We start from the raw sequence: 24484 nt of genomic DNA on the forward strand, positions 1-24484 counted from the left end.
ATATATGTACTTTGAAAAGTTGATAAAAAGAATCCTAGATGGTAAGTGGACAAAACTAGTCTGTAGGGTGCATTGGACAGCCATTGAGTTTGCCAAGACCTGCTCTTGATCATGTGTTCCTTTCTTCTTATTCTTACTACATAGGGTGTTTGGACTGTGTCCTACATAGTGAGTGCTAATTTGTGGAGAATCTGATTTCTTTTATTTTTTCCCTGATAAGAGTTATCTCTTTTATTTTAGTAAGCAATTATCTTGGGTGAATTTCAACTACAAATGCTCTTTTTTTGTACAATCACTGCAGTCTCACTTCAGTCTTACCTCAGCTTCTTCAAGTCCATTAGACAGAATTTGTGACTCCCATCTGACTCTTTTTCTCCAGAGTTCTTATTCTTTTCAGTGGCTGATTTCTCTTGCTTAAACTTTTTTCACTCCTCAGAAAAAAAATCACAAGTTTTGTTTGTTATTTCTAACAGCCCTGCCCCACAGTTTCTGTGTGTCTTCAGATATGCTTGGGCCCAAGCTAAACACTATGAAAACAGAAACTCACCACACAGACCTCTCCTCCTCAGAGCATGTGTTCTTAGTTGACCTTTAGTGCCTCAGATAGCTGCTTTTTTAACTACATACGTTAATTACAGTTACTTTTTTATGAAGAGGTTCAATCTAGAGTCATCATTAGACTATTATTACAAACAGTGGCTCTCAAACTATTCCCCCATTATAACTAGCTTTGTTTCCATTAACCTTTGGATGAGGAGACTCTGTGTAGACCTGAGCATATTCTTAGACCTTTGTCACCATTTACCTAAATTCTGAAGTATCTTTCTCTCATGTGCAGTAAAAAATAAGTTGAAGCATACGGCAACCACTGGCTCCATTTCAGTGCCTCCTGGCCCTTGATCCAAGGTCTACTGATCCAATTATCAGGCCTACTGCCCATATGGGTGATCAGTGACCTTTCACATACTACAGGCATGAAAATATTCATCTTTCCTGCAGCCTTTTATGCTATTGTCTTGTTTGCAATTAATTTCTCATTTACTTAATACAACAATTTTAAAACCCTTTTTATGTATTGCCATAATATATCTAAATATCTTGATTCATGACAGATGCAGATAAAGATGAAATGATGGCTTTAAAAACAATTCCCATACAACCAGGGAATAATATTTCCTTTTTCTCACCAATGAATGCCAAGCACATTAGAACTAGAGGTGACCTTCATATATTCTTTGAAGTTAGTCCTGTTCTTATGTAGAAGATGAAGTATGTGACTCCTACCCATACATGGACTTCATAATCCATATCCCTTGTCTTTAATTCATTTTCTGTTGCGAGTAGCACAATATCACAGGCTGGGTAAATTTTAAAGAAAAGAAGCCCATTTTGGCTCACAGCTCTGACTTAAGGTCATGCGGTGCATCTTGTGATGGACTTTCTGTTGACAAGTCCCAAAGCAGTATGGGTCATAACACAGCAAGTGATAGGAAGTACAAAAGCCACCCAGCCAAACTGGCTTCTAAAGCAAACTTGTTCTCAACTGACTCTTAAATCTACTAATCACATGAATGAATTAATCCATTTATGAGGACAGAACCCCATTCATCTGTCAAAGACCTCACCTGGTCCCACCCTTAATATTTCACTGTAGGCATTAAATTTCAACAATGAACTTCTGAGAGGACAAACCATAACACCCTTTCATGGTTCAAAAGTAAAACTTCTACTCAAACATTAATATATTTTTTCTTGTTCATCTTAGTTTAAAGATAATACTCGCTCTGTGCATTGTCATTAATATCTAAGAGGCATTTAGGAAGAAACATTCCAGGTATATCCAATGTGTTGTTACAGCACCCAGAACTATAAATGGCCAGATTTATAAACTATGTCCTCCCCTAGAGTTACATAGATTTGGCTTCTAGCTAGCTCTTACATATACTGCTGGTTTGCACTTGGCCAGAGCCTTTCCAGGCCAGGACTCCTCAAAATATCCATTATGCTCACGTCATAATGTAAAGCATCATACTGCTGCATTCATCAAGAAAGACTCACTACAAAATAAATTGTCATCTGAGTGGGCAGTGTTATTAGTAATTGGCTTTACTGATATCCCTTCATTCCAAAAGAATTTTGCAACTTGAAATGGAAAAAGATAACATAATCAGACTTTAACTTAGACAAATGAAACTTGGAGCTCCAAACTTCTTCAGCAATGCAGCCTTCACTGCCCTGAGAGTAATGTTGCTGCTGAGGAGGAGGCATTTTCAGGATCTAGTAGAATATTTATGCATTAAAATAATGTTTGAGTCCCTACTGTGTGCTAAGTATACATTATAATTGAGATACATCATCAAACAAAGATCCCTGCACCATAGAACCCCTAATGAAGGGATAGGGTATACATCATAAACCATACACACAACAAATGGATGAGTTATAAAACATTTTAGAGAGCAATGACTGCTCTGAACAAATTTTAAAAGAGAAGTGCATGAAGAGTGAGAGCAGTGGTAAATAATAGTTCATAATCTCAACTAGGGACACTCACATAAAAAGGATGGCAACTGAACAAAACCCTTAAGGAGATGAAGAAATCAGTCCCATGGATACTTTGAGAGGATGCATGTGAGAATGTCTGAGAAATCAGAGATGTGTGTGTCTGGAGAAAAGGGAGTGAGGTGGGAATGAGGAGAGGTGGTAGGACATCTGGTCACCAAGGACCTGTAGGACTTGGGCTTTTATACAAGTGACTTGGAAGGTTTTGAAAGGTTTCAAACAAAGGCGATGGTTTGCTCTACTCACCAATTGTGACAGAGCTTGAAGTAGGTCAGGGATAAATCAGAATGTTCTTACAGTAACAGAGGGAAAGATTGTGGCTGTACAAGCAGTAGTGGCTAATAGTTAGAGGATGAATACAATATGAAGGTGGAACCAGTGTGAGTCCTGATGGTTTTGACAAAAATATGAAAGGAGGTGTCCCTACAATGAGTTTACATAGAGCAAGTAATAGAAAAACTGAGATATGAAGGGCAAGCAGTTAGGGAAGTATGAGGATGAAAACAGAGTGAGGAAATTTATATGCAGGATAGAATTTAGAATATTTAGGTGAAAGTGTCCTGAGGGATAGACAGGTCTGGAATTCAGGGAAGCTCTGGGTTTAAGCCAGGAATTTGGGAGTCATCATACATGAAGGATATTTAAAATCATGGAAATAAAGGTATCATTTCATGAAGTTTCCCAGAAATCTTTTCAAAAAGAAAATTTCATATTTCCAAATTCCTTCTCCAAACCACTGCACCCAACAGAGAGACACTGCTTGTTCACAGGCTCCCAGAGTCTTGGGTCAGACACCCAGCTTGGATGCACCTGCTGATGCTGACTGGTTGGCAGGGGCACCTCAGCAGCCATCAGGAGTCACAGAGATAGCAGATTTGGCTCTGAGTACCTAAAGCAATTATATTCTCCTCATTTCTGGAAGCTTCTCCAGAATAAAGGTAGCGGCCTGCCAGGCTCCCACCTTGATGGTGTGACTGCATAACTGTCTCACCTAATGAGAATCTGGCACTCCAATGACACTGTATTGTCAAAAATTTTATAGCCAAAGGAAAAAAAAATAATGCTCAAAGTTGATAGACTCCCTTCAAGTATGTTGGATAAAGAAATCATATGCCCTATAGATAATGTACTACTAGTTATAAAAGATCAAATATTTTCCCCCCAACACTAAATTAGGGAAAATAACAGAGAAAGTCAGAAATGATTGAAGGTTAAGAAAGATGGGAGGAGGGTCTATGTTTGGGAAAAAACAAGATTGAGGTTGGTGAACTAGGTGGTGTGGGCATTGGGAAAAGGGAGTTAGCTGAAAGCAGTAGAACTGAGGTTGGAATCATGGATCTATCTTTCTGCAAGACCGTGGAGTGGGAATGACAAAGTGATGAAAGAAGTGCCTAGAAGCTGGGCATGCTTCAGCCTGACATCTACTTGCTTTGGCTTAAGACACATCTGGCAAGTAGCCTCTGATCAGCTTTCCCCATTGTTCTATCAAAGGTCCATGAACAAGCTCAGAAAATGAGGAAACTCCACAAAAGCAGTGAGACAAGTTCTAAGAGTCTACCAATGGCCACACAGGAAGTGTTATGCTCAAATACAAAAATAAGTGTACACTGTGGCCCCCTGGCCTGGTGCAATAGATACCATGTCCTCCCCTCCTTCCATGGTAGGCTGCCTATGACTCGAAAGGTCAGGCTACTGGAACTGGAAAGTGAGATTGCTTTCTAACAGCAAATTTGCTTCCTCACACAGCCTGAATTCTAGTTGTTCCTTCCATCCTCACTACCCATCAAGTATAAAGAAAATAAGTCTGCAAGCACATCTTCAAGCATCCAGAGTTACAACTGGGCATGAGAAAAAGCACTAAGAGCCAGCTGTGGTCCCCTAAGGCTGCCCACATTCCTATTCTTCCTCTGAATTATTTTTACCTTTGACACATCTCTGTCATACTCTATTGGATAAAGTGCTTCATGTCCTTTCTTTCATTTAAATTTGCATTTAATAAATGATATTCATACCTAATCATAGGATAAAATATACTATTTCAACACGGGTATATAATATGCAATAATAAAATCAGAGCCATTAGTACATTCATCAACTTGAACATCTACTTTTTTGTTGTTGTAAATGTTCAAAATTCTCTTCTAGCTATTTTGAAATATGCACTAGATTGTTAGTTATAATTATTCTACTGCACCATAGAGCAGTATCTTACTTTTTAAAAGTCAGACAGAGCCCAAGAATTCAGGATGGCTGCTACTCAGCTCCAGAGTGAGATCATTATAAGACCAGGTACTAAGCTGGTGTTTAGGGGCCAAACTCTAGTTCTCAAGAATCAATAGTTCTTCCTAGATCAAGCCAGATCAGAACAGGATCTTCACAGCTGGGAAGAAACTGACTTTAGCAATGAGGACACCTCATTGGGTAAACTGAGTGGCAAGGCACTCTGGGGAATCTCCTGTTTCCATGCAGTGCCTGTCTTTCCCACATCACAGCATGGGGGCGCAATTCAGTCTGCCAGAGAGGATTGGATGTGAGGACACAGGTTGGGAAGCAGCCAGACCTTCAGTGGGCCTCTTCAGTGAAAAGATAATTGACATTCTCACTAACCTGGTACACAAAGCCCTGGAAGATCAGGCTCTACCTGTCATTCCTGAGCAGTCCTATGGACACATTTATTTTCATTGAACCATACCCACTCCCCGCTCAGCTTCTGCCACCGTCAGAGCCAATGACTCCCTCCCTCTGTGCCCAGCAATGAGATGCACATCACAATGCTCCTTCGTCACTTGGTTACAGGATTCTGCTTGGAAGGGACCATCTCCTGCACCCCAGTGCCTATCACAGTGTGGGCTCATATCAGATAAAAACATTATTCTACAACTATAGCAACCTCAATGTACCTGATCTCACGACATAAAACACATGTAAAAAAACAAAAAGACATATGGAACCCATGTGTGGACTTTTTCATCCTGCTAAAAACAGATCTGTGCGACTACAGAGTGGGGCTGGAGAATTTATTAGCACAGAGTATTAAAGGGACCTTGGAGAACTACAGCTTGAACTTTGCCCTGACTGCTTCTCTGATTGCACCTTGTGAATCTGTAAATCTTTCACAGAAATTGTCATCTTCACTCTTCTCAAGGCAGGAGGGTGACAGGTGCAACTAATGTCATTGAGAAACGTTTGACGGCAGGAAGGCAGGGCCGAAATGTGTTACATTTGGGTGTCATTTTTTAACTCCAGGAGACAGTGCCTACAAAAAATATTTTCTGATTTTATTGCCGCTGTGCATAAATAAATAAATGCAAGGCAATTTGATTTAGTGGATAGGCTTGGCTTAACAGATCTGGTTTCAATTTCTACCTCTACCTCTTAATGGGTGAGAGGCTATAAAATTGAGACATTATCCTCTAGCCCAAGAGTTGTAAGACGCATTGGAAAATCAATGTGATACACCTAATTCTGAGTTGGACTCCTATAACGCAGTCCATGAATATCTATCCCTTCCTCTTTCGTTAGGGGGTATTCTTTAACCTCCTTGCCAGACTCCATCCCAGTGTGTCAGATCATTTTTTAATTTCAAAATAAATTTCACATAATGCCATAAATATCTATGAGAAAGTTCCTTGACCTTAGAGTTTCCTATTCAGTTAAATTTCCTGGAGAATTACTAAGTAAGTAAATTCTGAAATCCTTTAGCTGCAGCCAAGGACAGAAAACATTAATCTTATCCCAAATCTAAAGATGCTGTGAGATTCTTTGGTGCCATGGATGCCTTTAGCCTTACATTGCAATGTTTTAATATCCACTCTAAAACCTCAGGTTGCAATTTAATTTTCACCATCATAATATTAGAAGATGGGGGTCTATAAGTGGTATAGAAGATCATGGGGGAGTCTGCCATCATGAATAGATTATTGGTATTAACATGGGAATAAACTTTGTCTCATGATTTCTTTTCCCTTTGTCCCATGTTGTGATGCAGCAGGAAAATCTTCATAGTGCCAAGCTTTTGTACTTTGCAGCCTATAAAGCTGTAATAAATGATTCTGTCTTCTTTTAAAATTACCCAGATTTGGGCATTTTGTTATAGCAACACAAAAAGGACTAAGTCAACACCTAAGGTTACAAAAGAAAATGAGTGTATTAGGGGAAAAGGGAGAAGGGAGAAAAAAGGAGGGGAATATGAGAAGAAAAAATGGAAATAAAGCCTTTGTAGATAGGGAAGGGTGGAGGGATAGAAGGGAGGACAGGGGAATGGAGAAAAATGAGAACCAAGATGGATTATGTAAAGGTGTAAATTTCCAATGATGATCATCATTATATTATATGCCTTTAATGTACAAATAAAATTAATTATTTTTTAAAAAAGAAAATGAGTATATTTACTTCTGTACAGGATGAAATGTCCATGCCAGTACATCATCTCCAGTTCTAGAATGTCTTGCTCATTAATCCTTCACTAGGATTTAGGAAATTCATAGAGAAACTCAAATAGAGTGGACCTTGGGCCAGGGTAACTTCAAGGGACATCAGGAGTGGGGAATATGGAAGCGAAGGAAAGTAAGTGAATGAACCAGATATGAAGTAGCTTTTCCAGGGGAAATTTTGGCCTGCAGGTCTGCACTGCATGAAAGATGTGACAAGCAGCTTTTACTCCCAGCCCTGAGGAGTTCACTTTGTTGGGTGAAGCAGTTCCATGGTCAGGAAGGTTAAGCAGCCATGTGCCTTCCACAGTCCTGGTTCTGAGATAGCCCAGCCACACTTCTTCATTCCTTTCACTAGTCAGCCTATGGTCTCTCTTCTATTTCCTTCCTCTCCATATTCCTATTAGTTCCCAAGACTGGCCATGGCTCCTTCTCTGAACACAGAGCTGCCTCTCTCCTGGGAGATGGCCTTCAGGTGTCTTGGAATGACATACTTCTCAGTTTAATCTGGAAAGCACCTTCACATCCCAAGGATAGTCTGACCCTTTCTACTCCTTCTCTCCCTGGGATTATCTTTTCTTAAGTTGACACGTGAATGAATGAATTTGTTGGGTGCTGCTGTGGCGGTAATGTGCTAAACATCCTGATTATATCACCACTTGCAAACTATGAAGGGATTTAATGCAGATGATAATCTTACTATTTGTATTTTAAAAGGAAATTGGGGCACACAGGAGTTAACTAACCTTATCCATGCTTCAGACCTACTGGGGGGTTAGTGCTATGAGTCCAACCAGGCCTTCTTGACGCCAGGATTTGAGCTGTTGAACAAAGACCCACATCATTTTTGCAAGGGGAACAAGTACAAGCACTGAGTCTGATGTTCTTGAGCTGGGTAGGAGCTTATCTGCCCTCATGAAATGCAAAGCTTTGACCCTAGGCCTCAGTATTTCTACTCATTGGATGATCTCCAAACATCCACAGATTGCTAGGATCCCTTGGGGGAGTTGTAACCTGCTTCCTGTGCCAAGAAGGCCTCTGGTCTTCATACCTCCACCCCAATTGGGTAATGTTCAGGAAACCAATACACGAATGGCAGGAAATGACCATCCCAAACTGGAGTGAGGTTCACTCCAGAATTTTCTAACAATGGTCAAGGACTTCATATTTGGCCATCTATTTTGGGACTAATCCTTGACCATTTTCTGCCTGCTCTCTACTGTCTGTCCTCACCATTCCTCAGGCTTGTGGCTAAACCTTTAGAGGTCTCCAAATATGGAGATTCATCTCGTGCAGACATGTGACCATCTGTTCAAATGCCTGCTGGATTTCCACATGCATGTTAGCCATTATTTAAACATCACCAGAGTTCAAGTTATATCCATTATCACAGAGCCATTTTCTTTCTTCATATTCTAAATTTTCAATTCTGAAGTTGACTACATGTCAAGCTTCTCAAGAGTCTGTGCTGGAAGCTTGAAAGGAGTCACACAATGGTCTCAAGCATCAAAGCTAGAAATCTTTTCTAGATGATGGCATCATCTCCTGCATCAAGCTGGTAGCTGGTTCCAGGCCTGCAACTGACCCTTTGGAGAGAGCTTTATCTTTTTCTTCTTCCTCCTCCTCCTCTTCTTCCTGCTGCTCCTCCTCCTCCTCTTCCTCCTCTTCTTCCTCCTCCTCTTCCTCCTCTTTCTGTTTCTCTCTCTCTCTCTCTCTCTCTCTCTCTCTCTCTCTCTCTCTCTGTCTTCCAGTTCTGGGGATTGAACCTAGGGCCTTTACAACTGAGCATATCCTCACCTCCTTTTCATGAGGTCTAAGTCACTAATTTTCCTGGGCTGAGCTCAAACTTGAGGTCCTCCAGCCTCAACTCCAGAATACTAGGGTTAGAGATGTGCCCAGCTCAGACCCCCACCTTTATATAGACATTTCATGTCCCTTTGGGCAGATCTATGTCATCTTATACCTAAACTGCTGTTGGAGCCTCCCTGCCAGTATTCCTGCTTTGATCATCTCCTTTAACCCTCGTTTTCCACCCATGGTCCTGTGTGAGCCTCCTGCTATCATTCGAAATTAACAATCAGTTGAGTATGTGTCAAACACAGGGAGAGGGGAATAACTCAACAACCTCAAGTTTTAGTGTGGTGAGGTCTTGTTTGGACATGGTTGAAAGAAAGCAGAAAAAGTTTCTAAAACCTAGATTGCACAGCAGTACTGTGCTGTCAGAAACAGTAAAGGCTGGACATTCTTTTCAATTTTTAATGTTATTAGACGCCTTAATTTGCCTTCTAACAGTGTAAACTCCACTCTGCAGTCCACACTCAGGGGCTCTAGCTGGACAGCTCCTCTGTACTTCCCATATTATACTTCTTCCAGCCCTCAAACAATTCTCCTCCACCTGAACAGATTTTCACCTTCATTTTCTACCAGCCAAGTTGCACCTTTAAAGCCTAACCTTTTCCCTGCCTTGCTTTAAGTTTCTTCCAACTATTCTAGGTCATCCCACCCCCAAGCACATGGCTGTTTCTTCTAGCTCATTTAGCTTAAGCTTAGATCTCCAAATTAGCAGTTAGTTACCTGTTAACTCATTTACTAATGCTTCAAGAAAGTAGAGAGATAGAAATCTCATTAAGCACAGTATATCTGACTTGTCTTCCCTATGTTTATCCCACCTACACAGAGCTCTGAGCATTTAAAATAGGCTTACCCAGTGTTGCTGATTCCTGGGTTGTGAGAAAGGGTCAAATGAACTTCTCCATTAGAAGCTACATTGACAGTCCCATGACCATCACATTCTAGGAACAAAGAGCAACAGGATACTGTCCTGTCTGAAGCCAGAATATCCACTTTCATCTGCCTGGCCACAGTTCTAGGTCCTCACCCCAAAACATCCCGATTATCTTGATCGCTGAATACCCTAAATGCACCACGTATGTATCAGTTGGGGATCAGATGGAACAGACTGTTTTGTTTTGTTCAGTTTCTTCTTTTTTATTAATTTTATAGGTACATTTTAGGTATACAATAGAGTGACATGCAACTTTGGGAATTTGTACCTTTATATAATCTATCTTGGTTCTTATTCTTCCCCACTCCCCTGCCCTCCCTTCAACCCCTCCACCCCTCCTTATTTAAAAAGACTTTGTCACCCTAGAAAGAATGGCTGCTATCATGAAATCAACTAATAACAAATGCTGGTGGGGCTGTGGGGGAAAAGGAACCCTTCTCCATTATTGGTGGGAGTATAGACTGGTGCAGCCACAATCAATATGGAGATACTTCAAAGAAATATGATTAAAGGTCCCATTTGACCCAGCTATTTTCCACTAGGTATCTTCCCAAAAGATTTAAAATAATCATACCACAGTGATATATGTGCACCCACGTTCATAGCAGCACAGTTTGTAATAGCTAAAACTTGGAAACAGTCCACGTTCCACGTTCATAGCAGCACAGTTTGTAATAGCTAAAACTTGGAAACAGCCCAATTGCCCATCAACTGGAAACTAGATAAAGAAAATATGGGGTTTTTTTATAAAATGGAGTACTACTAAGCCATAAAGAATGAAAAATTAGAGACATTCATAGCTAAATTGATGCACATTGAAGCAATACTCTTAAGTGAAATAAATAGGACACACATATGTAAATATTGAATAGTTTCTCTGGTGTGGGAAACTGAAAGTATAAATAAGGATCAAAAGGCATGATAGATATTATGACTAGGAAGAAAAGGTCCAAAGGGGAAGGGGAAGTGGGAGGGATTAGGTAAAGGAAAGAAGGGAATGGAAGTAATAGGAGAAAATGAAAAAATGGAAACAAAGTCTTTGGAACAGATTTTATATATATCATATATGAAGAATCTACTAAGTACACTTAAAATGCCTGCCTGTAAAATCAGAGGTGGAAGAATGAAAAGTAGCCTTCTGTGCTGTGGATACTGGACAATCCAGTCAAAGTTTAAAGGACTGGAACTCACTGCACAGTCTGATGTGAATCTGTGTCAGGAAACCTAGGATCTGTATTTGGAGTCTGAAGAGTCTTGAAAGAACTGAATACAAACATCCAAAGACAATGGCAAAGACCAAAGAAGCTCCTCCAAAGAAGTAAAAAGGAATACTTCCCTCTTTCCCTTTCTGCTCCATTCAGGCTACAGCGTATTGGTAGATGGCACCCACAGCTGGGTGGGTGTTTTCTCCTTCATTTATGGTCTGCATGTCAATCATCCAGACACATCCAGATCCATGCTCCAGTGATCCTCTAGAAATTTCTTAATCCATTTAATTTGATGCATCACAATTAACTCTCACACCCCACAATTTCTCAGAGCTGTGTATGCCTTCAACAAGAATGGAAAACCCAAACACATCTGTGTACCCAGATCAAGAGCTCATTAAGAGTCAAGCTGCTCTTGCAACTCTCTGCAACTTCTCCAAATTCTAACACCACATGAAGGACTTTCTCTCTTAAAGAAAGGAAGCACTCACACCCAGCTATACTTATTCCTTTATTAACAAGCCAATAAAAGCTAGTGAAAAATAAACAATGATTTTCCAGTGACATAAAAAACTAAAAGTCTGTTAACAATGTAGGTGACAATAGAGGATGAAGAGACTTTGTATTCAATGTCTGTGTCCATTTGAACCTTTTCCAAGCTCCCAGACCCTGAGCCAGATTAAGTACACCCTCTTCCTTTATCTGAAAGTGTTCTTTACAGCCATCTACTCTGCTCTCATGATATGAATTTACTTTTTCCTGAAAAAGAATCCCTTCTCTCTTTTCTTTATTCATTCTTCTTTAATGTAATTCAAACACTAATGTTTGTCTTTCTTGAGTACTGCTCATCCCCGCAAACACTCTCTAGGAGGGTGATGTGCCTAAATTTCATAGCCTGAATTTCTACTCCATGAATCCACAGGGCCATCCTGAGGGACTGGAGATACCTATATCACAGGGACATCCGCTGGAGCCACTTTACACCACAGCTGTAGGACACAGCCACCCTCCACCCAGTGATCCACTCAACCTAGTGCAGCCCAATAGCTTCAAGATTTCTCTGCACCTACAGGATATGCCTAGTTGGTCTAACTTCCTAACAGCTCTGAATAAAAGGAAAATGAACATTCATTGAGTATCCTCTGTGTGCCAGGTTCAGTGCTAAGTGCTTTCCACACACCACTGTAAGACTGTCACGACCCCAGAAATATCTAGCAGGATCCTTATCCAAACAACAGTGGAGGAACTGACTCACATGCTGCTATCCAACATACAGTGTCAGGAGAGCTGGAGACTCAAGGTTTAAATTGAACCTCAGTTTATTGTTCTCTGGGGTTTTATGAATAATACCTTTAGCCCATAGTGTCACCTGTTGCTTGACATTTTTATTCTAATATTAAAAAGTATTATCATATGAGTCAAGGAGAGATATGTAGCTATCAAGCACTTAGAATAAGCAAGATCCATTTCAGACACCAACACATTCAATCTTCAGTCAAAACATTGACATTCTCACTTAGTAAGTGAAGTTTCAAAGATGATAATTATTCTGACTACTGCTAAGTAATTGGGCTGAGATGCTAACTCAGTGCGCTCTCTTACCCTAGTCTTTTTGAACTTGACCTTTCTCCAGGTTAGTGCTCACATTTCTCAGCAGGCCCTTATATGTACTGAAAGTAATTTTTATAAGGAAAAGCAGCTTAATAGTACATCACAAGACCCCAACATCAGCAAAAGTCAAAAAGAGAAATGTGTCTGAAAGTCACCTGAAGCAGAAGTATAGATCAGCTGAACATACATCTAAAACTAAAATGCATCACTACCTTTTGTACATCCTTGTGAAACATCTTAATAAGCAGGAAGTGGAGACTATAGTCAAGACTGTGCTGTGACCAAGAAATAACAAATGAGCTGAAACCACCAGGAGATGGATTGGTGCTGAGTAACAGCAGTGGCTGATTCCAAAGTCGGGACTTAAGTGGCTTCAGCACCTGAACCAGGTGGATTCCCCATGGAGATCTTTATGTGTACATGGTGTGAGTATGAGCTTTTGTGCTTGTGTTTTGATATGTCAAGAAGAGCCATAGCTTCTATGTGCACAGGTAATTTTCTGAACAGGTATGTTGGCTCAATAGATTTTATGTTGGTCCTCTTTGACTCGTTATGGTCAAAATCCCAAGACATGTATACACATGCTAAGTACAGAGACCCAGAGAACAGCCAAGGCAGAAATAGTCCAAGTATGACTATTGCCGATCATTTAGGAAACAGCATTTAGTTCCAGCAAACTAAACCATACTAAGATCCTGCCAGAAGTTTCCATGGTCTGCCATCTTTCCAAAGCCCAATGACCCTTCCACCTGTCTATGGATCATCAATTAATCTTTCATAGATTTTTCAGAGCTTGGATAAGGGTCTAAGAGATCCTCAAAGGCAGAAAACATTTGTTCTTAACTATCCCTCTGGGATCTATTATTTTCGTATTTTAATGGACTTCTGCTGTCTATGCTTTAATGATAATCATTTTTGCCATTTTCTTTTACTTTATGAACAAAGAACTAAGGTCAAAATACCTGACACTCTCAGTTCTGCCTCATTCAGATTGCAAGTGACTTTGACTTCTCTCTGCATCAGTTGTTTCACATATAGAATGAATATAATACCTTTATTGAGTGTGAGGAAGATGGAGCAGCATCATGGAAGTGAAAAACATTGATGTCATTCAAGTATTGTTCTAAACATGTTCCACAAATATGTGGAAAATTGATCTGGAAGTGTTGACGCAACAATAACAAGTTTTTAAGAGGTCATGTGTCTCACAACTGAGGCTGACTTCAGCCTGGCCCTGCTTCCAGGTCTTGAAACAGCTAGAGGCAGGCTCCTTACCATCATCCTCACCATCATCATCAACACCTCTTATTGAGCCAAATCTGCACCAGGGCTGTTTCACAGGAAATCTCATTGAATCCTCAAAATAACACCAGGAAGTCAAAATTAACATTCATTCCCAACGGATGAGGAACTCCAGGCTCCATGATGCAATGTCAGTTGCCCAAAACCTCACAGCAGTACACAGCTCAGTCAGAATATGAACCTGCAGGTCCCTGAAAGAAAGACTGTACTTTTTACAAACCCAAAAAAGCTAAAATTGAGCCTTTTGTGAGAACTTGTACTGGTGCTAGGTGGGGTGACTTTCCTAAATTTTCACTCAGGTTCTTGATTCCCAATGGCTAGAGATTATATTATAATTCTTATATGTGACCTAAACATCAAATCTACTGAACTGGAGAAGTCAAATCACATTTTCTTCTAACAACTGACACTTCAGAAGCTCTCAGTGCCAGGCTGAATGAGAAAGGTGGTGCTGTATCTACACCCCAGTTATATCCAAGGGAGAAATGTGAACACTGCTTGAACTGGTTGAATTCTTGCTTCATAACCCAAAGACAGGCACCTGTAGTCCTTCTCCTGCATGAAGTCAGAGATAGCAACTGAGAGGTTTGCAACTAAGTCTATCCTGTTTGTTGATCTACTGTGGTTTGCAAAAGACCCCTTTTTAACATAAGTTCTTTATCCTTAATGGAATTATAAAATCAAATAACCCTAACCTATCACTCACACTGACAGTTGCTCCAATCTATATTTTCTCAGCAAGGACACAGGGCTGTCAGCACACAGCATACAGTACACCAAAGGCCACCAAGTTTTCACAAATGGAAACCCCACTGCCAGGAGAGAAGGTGCCTTCTCCATGTGTGAGCTCCAGCCAAGGCCAAGGGAAAGAAAAAGTAGAAAAGATATGCTTTCAGGGTTTTCTTAAAGCTCATTAAGTTATCTAAAAATACTTAATGAGCACAAAGTCTTTGCCAGGTACTGGGCCTGAACCTCTGAATAAAAAAATGAGGGGCTATTAGCACTGCTCCAAGATATTGTAAGTCAATGGGAGATGTAAATGAACAAAAACACCCTGAAATATCCAACCAACAAAGAGAACTACAGGCCAATCTCTCTAATGAATATAGATGCATAAATCTTCAATAAGATATTGGCAAACAGAATACAAAAGATCATCAAGAAGACCATATACCCTAACCAATTTGGATTTATCCCAGGGATGCAATGATGATTCAACATAAGTAAATTAATAAATGTAAAACACTATATTAACAGATTCAAGGACAAAACCATAGGATCATCTCTATAGATGCAGAAAAAGCATTTGACAAAATTCAACACCAATTAATGATAAAAACCCTATAGAAAATTGGAATAGATGGTCCTTAACCTGATAAAGCCTACCTATGAAAAATCAACACATAACTTCATACTAAATGGTCAAAAACTTAAAACATTCAAGCTAAAATTAGGAACAAAACAAGGATGTCAACTGTCACCACTCCTGTTCAGTATAGTTCTAGAAACATTAGTCATAGCAATGAGACAAGAGAAAGAAATAAAATGAATAAAGATAGGAAAGGAAGAAGTAAAACTGTCACTATTTGCTGATGATATGATACTCTACATAGAAGATCCAAAAAACTCTGCTAAAAGACTTATACACTTAACTGACATATTCTGTAGAGTAGGTGGATACAAGGTCAAAAATTAAAAATCAATAGCCTTCTTGTACACAAATAACAGACTTACTGAGAGCAAAATTACAGGAAGAATTCCTTTCACAATGACATCCAAAAAAGTAAAATATCTAGGAATCAATCTAATGAAGGAGACAAAAGACCTCTACAATGAAAACTACAATACTCTGAAAAAAGAGATAGAAGAGGATATAAGAAAATGGAAAGACATCCCTTGTTGCTGCGCAGAAAGGCGCAACATAGTAAAAATGGCCATACTTCCAAAACTGCTATACAGATTCAATGCAATCCTGAGTGAAGTCCCAAGGGTATATTTCACTGAACTTGAGAAATTAATCCAAAAATTCATTTAGAACCAGAAGAAACCTAGAATAGTGAAAGCAATTTTAGGCAATAGAGACATAGCAGGGGATAACCACAATTACCTGCTTGAAGCTATACTACAAAACAACTGTGATAAAAACAATGGTACTGGCAAAGAACAGACCCAAGGTTCAATGGAATAGATTAGAAGATGCACAAACAAAACCAGACATACTCAGCTATCTCATCTTTGACAAAGGAACCCATCATGTCACTAAAGAAAAGATAGCCTCTTTAATAAATTGTGCTGGAAAAACTGGATTTCAACTTACCAAAGATTAAACCTAAATCCCTACTTTCATCATGCATTAAAATAAAATCCAAGTGGATTAAAGATCTAAATATCAAAACAGAAACACTAAACTTACTGGAAGATAAATTAAGTAGAACTCTTGAAGACATTGGCATAGGAAAAGTCTTTATGAACAAATCCTCAGCAGCACAGACACTTCCACGAAGGATCAACAACTAGGATCTCATTATATTGAAAAGTTTTTGCAGTGCAAGAGGAACCAGCAACAGAGCTAAGGGACAACCTACAATTTGAAAAAAAAAATTTACCAGCTGCTCCTCTGACAAAGGACTACTATCTAGAATATATAAAGAATTCAAAAAAATCAGACCTGCCAAATAAAAAGACCCATTTCTAAAATGGGCATCCAAAATGAACAGACATTTCTCAGACAAAGAAGTAAAATCAGCAAATAAACATATGAAAAAATGTTCAGCATCACTGGTCATTCGAGAGATGCAGATGAAAACACTGAGATTCCACCTTACTCCAGAAATAACAGCTGCTATCAAAAAATAACCAATAAAAAAACTGGTGGAGTTGTGGGGAGAAAGAAACCTTTCTCCATTGATGGGAGTGCAGACTGGTGCAACCACTATGGAAACCAATATGGAAATACCTCAGATAACTAGGATTAGAGGTCCCATTTGACCCAGCTATCCCTTTGCTGGGTATCTTTCCAAATGAATTAAAAGAATCATACCACAGTGATATATGTGCACCCGTGCTTATAGCAGCACAGTTTATAATAGCTAAAACTTGGAAACAACACAAAAGCCCATCCGCTGGAGACTGGATAAAGAAGATGTGGTTTTTCTATAAAATGGAATACTACTCAGCCACAAAGAAAGAGAAACTAGAGACATTTATAGCTAAATGGATTCACATTGAGGCCATACTCTTAAATGAAATAAATACAACCCACTTGAGTAAATACCAAATAGCTTCTCTGTTGTGAAAAACTAAAAGCATAAATAAGGTTCAAATGGTATAATTGATAGTGTGAATCAGGAAGAAAATGGCTAATGGGGAAATAGGAAGGGGAGGGGACAGGAAATAAGGGAAAAGAAAATATATTTAAAAGAAAAAAATGGAAACAAAGTATTTGAAGTGGGGGAAAGGAGGGCGGGGATTTGGGGGAAAAATGAGAATCAAAATATATCATGTAAAGGTACAAGATCCCAATGATCAATGTAAATGTATTGTTTGTTTTAAATATACCAATAAACTTAATGGGAAAATAAAAGAAAGAGAATGACAGTACAATGTGTATTTACCTATAAGTGTATAGGACTCACCTAGGGACACATTAACCTAGATGCTGGTAGCCAGGTGGACTTCATAGGACAAGTGCACCATGAATTTCATGAGGAGCTTAAAGAAACTACAAATCTCACTAGAGAACACCGGGAGGTCTTACTTGAAGTTGTCACTCTGTCTTTGTCTTGAGTCTGGAGTGATTTATCACTGGCAGAGAAAACTGGGCAGCAATTTAGTATGTCTCTGTATGCTGTTGATGAGGGGGAAATTGGTAAAAGGGGGCCTAGGGTAGGAATCCCAGGCAGAAATGACTATGCCAGGGACTGAATGGCCAATAGCATCTTCAGAGAGCAACAGAGGCCAGATTGGGACCCTGAATAGTGTCTTCTGATTTGGAGGACAGATCAATCTTTACTGTGATAGATAGGAAAGGGGAGTTACTCCCTTTGGGCTCTTAAGGTTCATTTCAACAAGTGTAAATGCATCATGGAGAGCTGCTTAAAGGGCAGGAAAAAAAAATATGAGTTGGGAGGGGGTGTTACTGGCTCTACTGTGATCTAAACAGCAGCTGTGGCTGAGCTCATTATTTCCTGCAATGTGACTCTTGCCACCAGCGAAAAGATGATTTTCCTCAACAAGAGCCTCCTGATGCTTTTCTGTGTTCAAGCGCAGACAAGATAAATAGTCACCTATTAAGACAAAACACAGAAAATAAAGCTATCTCCATTTACAGGTTTTTTTCTATTAACATAAAATGCCTTCAAGAAAAAAAAAATTATGGGATTAGATGAAGCAACTCAGAAAGAGAGCAGTGGGGTGGGGAGCTTCTAATTCGCTGGGGCCCAGAGATTCTGGGACTATATTAATGACACTGCTCCAGACTCAAAGAAGGAAGGTACAGGTTGCCAGTGTCAGTCACTTAACGATGTGGAGACCTGTATGAGTTTGGGGCAGAAGTTTTCATCTTTTGTTCTGTGCCAGAAAACCCAAAACAGGGGAAATAACAGAATTGAGTCCCACTAGAGTGGTCATGGATGGACCGACAGTCCAAATATGGCTCTTCCCTCCTTTCCTTCCCTACTTTTACAAAATAAGTTTTAACTGTAGTTAATTGTAATTCATGTCCTAAATTTCCCCTTCCCCCAAGGTAACCTCTTCACACCCTTCCAGATATTTTCTCACATGTCCCCTAGATAAAAGAGGTGGAAATAAAGACTGAATAGCTGTTTTGCTCTGGTTTGGTGTTGGCCCCCCTGTAAGGGAGCTCAAAGAAGATGAATAGCTTCCTCACTTCAGTGTCAGCTCAGAGGGAAGAGAATGGCGTACACCTTGATTTCACCGAGTGTCAGTGTCTCTGGGTATCAGCTCCGGGGAGAAAGGAAGCATTAGTGACAAGGGGGTGGACAAGCACAGGTGCTTCTTGGCAGTGGAATTCTGGCTGCCAAGAACACACGTCGTTCCATCAGCGTCCCAGCCAAGATTCAAGGCAGGCATCTGTCAGGCAGCATGCCCAGAGCTAGACCAGCCTGGTGCTCAGGCCAGACATCTCACCAGCTCAGCGTAGGCCAGGTGAGGCAGCCAACAGGTGCTGGGGATTTGAGCAAATGCAGGCGCTGTCATGTCCTGAGCAGACAGATCAGAGTGGAACTCACCTGCTCTCAGCCTGGTTGGGTAAGGACTTTAAAATGTCCTGGGGGCTCTGGCCGTCGAACCTTCTGTTCCGGACCTGCTGGAACAGAAGCTAGACCTCACTCAGAAGTACGCTGGAGGGAAGTCAGCTCCCACCAGAAATCTGCAGTTTGACCCATCTGCAGTGTGTTCCATCATTGCAGGCTTACAGACAGTTACAGACACGATGCCTCAAGTCCTCTGAGAAAGGAGAATGCCATTTCCAGCACTTGGAGAGGTACCGTCACCCTTTCCCTTTCTGTCCCCTATCTTCTCTCTTGTCTCTGTATTTCCTGCTTCTCCCTCCTCTCACCTCTCTGGACAGCCCTCTGTTCCTCATCACCCGTTGAACTCTGTTCTTCCACCTCCTTACCACCTCTTCCCCAATCTCTGAGACTTTCCTGCCTCCAGAGTAAGGGGGCTTTGCCCTGTTAAAGCACTGGACAGATCGTCTCAATGCTTGACTGGCAGGATCCCCTGCCTCATCCTGTCAGGCTCTCCAAGCTCAGCATCCACCAGCAACCACCTTGCTTCTCCAAATGGACTTCTTTGGACAAGGCCAAACCCATCCGCCCCCTCATATGGGATGTTATCTGATGACCCATTTGCTGAAAGGCATGAATGAGCTATCACCAGTCAAATTGTGCACAGATTAATGTAGGGCAGCAAGATCAAGAATTAATACAGCAAGTCTTGGTTTCAAATACTGTCTGTGCCACATGTTCAAACTGAGCAACTTTGAGCACATGCTCACCTTTGCTTTCTGAACCTGTTTTATAAATGGGTTATTGGAGCGCCTGGTGAGATAATGTAGTGTGCCCACCACAGTGCTTGGAACACTCTAAATACCCTTAATGACCAGTCTTTCCTCCCTGTATCATATCTCCCTTTTTCATTTTCTCTCCAAACGAACTGAGTGCCCCATGAGAGCAGCTGCCTTGAATTCCAGGGTCTGTCAAGTCTGGCCATATTGGAATATTTCTTAAAGATTCCAAAGAATTCTGGCACCACTCTCACAAGTACAACAGCAAGGGACATTCACTGTAAGGAAGAACGGATGTATGGAGTAAAGACTATTAAGGGCCAAAGACTTCCCACATGCAAAGCCAAACCAAAGCAGATATGCTCAGATAGGCCCATCTTCCTTTCTTGTATCACAGGTTGCAGAAAACTTATACTGCCTCCTAAGTGAGCCCCAGTATCCTAATGCCATTCTCAAGACCATTGCACTTGCAGCCAATGACACCTGTGCATATGGTCTCCACGGTGTCTCCTGCTCACCCCACTCAGCTCAAGCTCATCCCACTCAACTGTGACAAGCATCGCAAATTCTAATTTGCACAACTTCTCATGGAGATCACTTTGGCTGCTATGTGCTAGCGTCCTAGCTGGCCAAACGAAGCTTAGTTATATTCTTTGGGCTTTGATTCACAAATCTTGAGGTGAAAGCATTCAGTAAAGGTCATTAATGACCAAGACCAGACCTTAGGGTCCCATGAGTCCTACTGACCACAGGATCCACAGATGAGCTGTTCTTCCACGTAGCTCAAGGGCCTAACAATCCCTTTCTTGGTCCCCAGTGATGATACCTATCACCTTGCCTGGGAAAGGAGAGACTAGGAAATACAACATCATACCAAGAACTCTGATCAGTTGTCCCTGTCACAGTGTTCTGTGAGAAAGAAAAGAATGCAGTGCTTTAAATTATTAAGAGGAGAGCAGATTACAAACCTACAGAGAGAGCTAGGTTATGCTCCTATGGACAAAAGCAAGCCATAAGACAAAGGGCCTTAAGGTTTGCTTTTCTAGTCAGCTCCACCTGAGCAGATCTGACCAGACTTCAGCGGTAAAGCTGTGCAGCCACCACTCCCCATACCCCTGTCTCCTCCTGCTGCTGAGCTTCCTGTCCCATGAGAGACCCTCTAATCTTGATAACTGACTGCAGGAGCACTGTACCATTTTAAGCCATGTGATTTCCACTGTTCCCAAGGACTATCAGCAAGGCCTGAGAAGTTGATAGGCTACTTCTAGCAAGGGCAGCGAATCAACAAAGGAAAACACCCCAATTCCCCAAAATGATGACAAAATACAGGCCTTTCAAACATGTCACAGGATGTACTTGCTTCTGCAGCAGAAGAAAAAAAATCCTGGAACTGTTTCCCTTGTCCTTTCATCTCAGAAACTGCCTCGCTTCTTTAATATTTTTCTCCTTTTCATGGAAAGGATAGAATCATTAACAACGCTTTGGCTCCCCCGGGACCACTTTAAATAATCTGATTTGGGGTACTTCCCTTTCCTTAACGATGGTGAGCTCCAACCTCCTGAAATTGAAATCCATGCCATTCACCCATCAATCAAAGCCCGGAGGCTCCCTAGTGAAATCCGAGAGTTAAATTGGCTTTGTTCTTTTACCCAGACAATTAATAATGCAGCTGGCAAAAAAGACAGTTTGTTTGCTAGGCTCTAGAGATAGCCGCCAATATTCCTTAATCATGTCCAACCTAGTGGGGCAAAGTGCTTTTCACAGGATCTGCTGGGTTCAAGCGACAGGCTTTGCCAAAGTTCTGCTCTCCCTGGGAAGGAGAGCCTGGCTGGTTGTTGGCTTCAAAAGACAAGAACCTACTGGCATGTGTGCAGCACTTTGTAATTTATAAAATGTTTCTTTTTTTAACATTCATTTTAATTTCATTAGTACATATTTGCAGTACATGAAGTTTATAGTCATCTCAGGAAGTAAGTACATGTACATAACACAGATGGTTTCATTTTTTAAATTCCCTTCCCCTTCTTACCCACCTCCCTCCATTGCTAAATCCCCTTCTCCCATTTTCATTCTTTCTGTTATTTTTATTAGCTAATTCCATGACATGTAATGCTTATTTTCACCGTGGGTATTCGATACCTGTGCATGGCACACTTTACATCTTATTTCCCCAGTTATCTCAGTTAATAGTTCTGCTTTCTATTTCTCATTTGCATTTCCCAAAACATTAACAATGGACAGTGGATGTCTTTACCTAACTTGCTCTCAGCTGGGATGTAACTTCACAACTGGGATGTGACTTCAATCTGATGTATAAATTTCAACTATCTCTAGTTATTGTTGTTTCTTATTGGTCTTATCCATCTTCCTAGAATAGTGACACTTCCTGTCAGAGAACACAATTGTACACACACACACACACACACACACATGCACACAACTAGTCTCCAGAAGTATGTTTTTGACCCATAAATATTCCTCCATAAAGTCTTTGAATTCTCTGTTTTTCAAAAGTTGTAGTTTAAAATCCGTCTGAGTGCTTCTGTTGGTGCTTGTAGATATAGGTAATTTAACTACTGCATGATAGTATTGTCCATCTATTCTCCTTTGGGAATTTCAAATATTGCTGAAATGAAGAGGTTTCTATGGATCTCTTGTTTATTCCCACCAGAGGTTCCCAGGAAAGAAGTACAGTTGCTGGGTTACAGAAAATACCTACTTTCAATTTTCTTCGGAAATGTCACACTGCTCTGTGAATGGCTTGTGCTGCTTCCATTCCCACCAGCAATACATCGTTCATCATTGCTGCATCATTAAACACGTGATCAAAGATTTCCTAATAACTCTGTAGTTAGGAAATGTTTGTGTTTCATATTTACTCTGAACTACATTTCCCTATTTCCCTGATTACTAGATACCAAAGACATTGAGAATCTTGCTGTTGTCTCCTTTTTTTGGTCATTTGTATTTCTTCCTCTGTAAATCATCCATTTGTATATTTGGAATTCTTCATTCATACATAAGTTTTTAACTTGAGGGAAACTGTATTTAGTGTGTTTAAAGTGTACATTCCCACTCACAATGTATTCTGCTACATTTACTTCTAAAAGTTTCGTGATTTTCCTTTTACATTTCAGTGTTAGTTTTTTCTTTATTTTGGGAAGACTGAAAATAGTATGACCTCTTTTTCTTTAACTGTATGGTTAATCTAGTATCCTAGAAAGATTAATTGAATAGTCCATCAGTTTTCTGCCATATACAACCCCATTTTCATGTATCAAGCTGAGATTAATGGAAAATTTTGTTTCCAAAGTTTCCAAAGTTTCTATTCTATAACATTTCTGTTTCTATTCTATAACATGCCTGTTTGACTAAGCCTATGAAAATATCATACTGTCTTATAGTTTCTTAAAAGATAGTTGTATAAATTTAAACTTATTCAGCTCCAGAGTGCTCTTAGCTTCCTTTTGTGTGTGTGTGTGTGTGTGTGTGCTTCAAATTTTAAAATCAGCAGACTGATTTCTGTAAATATCTTGTTGAAATTTTGATTAAAATCTGTTTATAATTTTGGAACAATGACTGTCCTTTTACTATTTACTTTTCCTAGAATTTAGATCTTTTGTTAAGTCATCTGATCATGTTTTGTTATTTTATCTCTAAACTTGCCATTTTGTTTCTATGATTGTATTTTTTTAGACTTATAAATATTCTAAGTTCTTCTAATTATGTTGTAATATATAAATCTGTAATTGATTTTAAGCATTAATCTTGTGCCCAGCAATTTTGCAGATTCTCTGGTAAATCATTTTTCTGTAACATCTCCTAAATATGCTATGCAGACAAGTGTATTGATTATGAATAATTTACTTTGAATTCTTCATTTTAAAATTTTATAACTTTTCTTTCTCTCTTTTGTTAAACTTCTTCAGAAATGGTTTAATGTCATCAGTTTTATGTGGTTCAATTTAATACTGGTCTACTTCCTCAAGATTCTGGTGCAATGCTAAGTAGAAATAATAGAGGATATTCTCTATTTATTACTGACTTTTAATCTTTCTAGCATTTCACCATTAACACAATGAACATTGCCAGTATTTAGTAGATGCCATTTTTATTTAAGAGACATTCCCTTCTATTCTTAAAAAGATTTTCAGTTACATATCTTTCAAATAAGACTACCCCTACATCCTTGGAAGAACACATACATTCATGATATGACTGTTTTGAAAGATGTTCTCTCCTTTCCCATCTCTGCTCCTGTTCTGTGTCTCTCCTCATCTTCCTCCTCCTCCTCCCTCCCTCCTTCCCTCCCTTCCCCATACATCTTGTCAAGGTTCACTTTGCTGAATTCAATTAGGATTTTTGCCTTCCTGGCCATTTGTCACATGCAGTTATTTTTCTTGGTGCCTTCACCTGGTTTTGGAATCAAAGTTATAATAATCTTATAAAATTAATTGGGATTTTTCCTTCTTTTCTAATTCTAATACTTGTATAAGGATTACCTATTCCTCACAGGTTTAGAAAATAATGTCAGTAAATGGTATGCATCTATTTCTCA

This window comes from Fukomys damarensis, unplaced genomic scaffold (genome assembly GCF_012274545.1).
Source record: "Fukomys damarensis isolate Sample0158 unplaced genomic scaffold, DMR_v1.0_HiC HiC_scaffold_1, whole genome shotgun sequence".
NCBI lineage: Eukaryota > Metazoa > Chordata > Mammalia > Rodentia > Bathyergidae > Fukomys > Fukomys damarensis.